Genomic DNA, 2,384 nt, shown 5'->3' on the forward strand with positions numbered 1-2,384 from the left:
TGTCTATCTGTCTATCTGTCTATCTGTCTATCTGTCTATCTGTCTATCTATCTATCTATCTATCTGTCTCTTCTCATTGTACGTATTTTATGTATGAGGGAAGGCCGCTCAAATCAATAATAATAAATAATATTAGAATGAGATTAGTCAATGGCCGCCAAAAATACGATGATCAGAAACCGTTTTAGGACAAGATGGGGGTTTTAGAGGACACGGTGGGGGGTTTTCAGGATAAAATCGGAGGGGGGTTTAGATATTAAAAGATTGATGCTTACGCATAGTTTGTGTCAGTGTGTGTGTGTGTGAGAGAGAGAGCGTGTGTGTAAGATGAAATGTCTAAATTGTTTGAAAATTTGACATAATTCAGATAATTGTATAAATTGGCCATCATTCAATTTCTGCTGCTTGGGGAATCCAGCTTTCCAAACCCGTATGTCTGTCTATCTATCTATCTATCTATCCTTTAGCATATTCAAATTACTAAAGATTGAGAATTTTTTTCTAGGATATTTGCGGATTTTTTCTCCTAAAGTTTATGAATTTTATCATATTTCATTCAGAGAAAAATTTCATAATTTCAGGAGTTTGTCTTTCAGGAGTTTGTATTTTCAGGAGTTTGTCTTGTCACAGGAGTTTGTCTTTCCGGAGTTTGTCTTTCAGAAGTTTGTCTTTCAGGAGTTTGTCTTTCAGGAGTTTGTCTTTCAGGAGTTTGTCATGGCACCCATACATCCCAGTTCTATTTTGAATTAAGAATCTGGTAAATTATGGATCCAATGAACCAGGCAAGAAAAATCCTCCCTGAAAAACTTCTTTGAACTATCGGATAAAATACCTAAAATGATTATCCTAGGGTAGTGGTGGTTAGTTACCAAGCTTTATAAAAGGATAGAATAAAAGTGAAAGTTGATAATTTAAAAAAAATATATTAAGCTTTGAAAATTAAAATAATTTTTTTTAAATTTTACAATTAAAAGAATTCATGAATACTGTATAGCAGCCCAGTGGCAAGGCTGATGCACATCCAACACTTCACATTAGTAATACAATTTAAAAATATTTTCTTTTGTAAAACAGGGAGCACTGGAGCCTGGCTACATTACTATGTATGATGCTAACTGGTTTTGTTGACTCAAAGTGTAATTTCAAGTGACCCTGCATACAGATAGAAAGTTGGCATTGTCCGATTCACAATGGACCCCTTAAAAACTTTGCCTAATCAATTATGAAATACAAAAGTGGCTTACGAATTTATTCTGCAGGGAAACAAAATGGAATTATCTAAATTAAACACTTCAAAACCTGAAAAAAACCGCAATATTAATAATGAGATAAGGGCATCAAGACGAGGGTACCGTTGTAAATCGAGTGTTTCCATCTTTACATGAAGGGTTAACGTAAAAAAGAAAACTTGACTTTGTTCCAGGAACTGAGATTGTTCTTAATAATTATTCAGAAACTATATCAACTATCTTATAACACTATTATTTTGGTTCGCAGTCTCATAAAGTTTTTGGACAGAAATTTTCTCTTTATTGAGATGGTTTTTAGATTTTTTTAGATTAAATTAAATCTCAAGAGGCGAAGTTGTGCCAAAATAACGGTTCTGTAAGATGATAATAAACATTTTATTAAAATACTATAAAAACATGTGTTCATTCACGGAGATTGCAATTTTGGACAAAAAAGGAAAGAAGAACAAATTAACAATGAGAAAATTGTTGTTCATTGTAGCACTACTCAATATCAGGTTTTAAGAAAAAGTAAAATTATACAAAACAAAACTATTCTCTGTATTATGTTAGTTGACCAAATTAACAATGAGAAAATTGTCGTTCATTGTGGCACTACTAATTATCAGGTTTTAAGAATAAGTGAAATTTTACAAAACAAAACCATTCTTTGTATTATGTTAGTTAACGAAATTTACAATGAGAAAAGTATGTGTGTCTAAAACGACCGAGCTTATATAGCTTGATTCACTTCTAAAAGAGGTTTCAAAGAGAATGGCAGTCCAGGGTGCCAGTGTGCACCGGTTTTAATCGATCTCTCCCGACGAAGTGAATCAAGAGACTGTTAGCCGTGTCAGTTTTACTTTTAAATATAGCTTTGAAAGATATAGCTCTGAAAGGAGTTTTCAGTTCTCCTTAAAATTAAATACTGAAAACTTTCACGAGTGATAAACATTGTGTAGTGAGTCTAAATGGAGTTTCAGTCTCCTTCTAACTAAACTGAAAACATTTAAAATGGCAGTAGAATGGGAGTTTAGAATGGAAGTCTAAAATATCAGTAAATAATTTAAAGACAAACATTTCCAGTGAAAAGTAAAGTGATTTTCTTGGCAAAGTGATAAACAGAGCTAAGTAAATTAAAACTTTTCTACAGAG

General features: G+C 32.5%; 1 protein-coding gene across 2 annotated transcripts in view; it reads right to left on the reverse strand.

The window, feature by feature from the left end:
• Positions 1-2,070, reverse strand: part of LOC111716842 (uncharacterized) — an 11,006-nt gene extending 8,936 nt beyond the window's left edge. Inside the window, exon 1 of one of the 2 annotated variants that reach the window (XM_023492338.1) lies at positions 2,055-2,070. The gene's annotated coding sequence lies outside the window, so the exon portion shown is untranslated. The remainder of the gene's footprint in view (positions 1-2,054) is intronic. The other variant, XM_023492341.1, reaches the window with a different exon arrangement.
• Positions 2,071-2,384: the final 314 nt, after the last annotated feature.

Source organism: Eurytemora carolleeae, unplaced genomic scaffold (genome assembly GCF_000591075.1).
Source record: "Eurytemora carolleeae unplaced genomic scaffold, Eaff_2.0 scaffold1643, whole genome shotgun sequence".
NCBI classification, from domain to species: Eukaryota; Metazoa; Arthropoda; class Copepoda; order Calanoida; family Temoridae; genus Eurytemora; species Eurytemora carolleeae.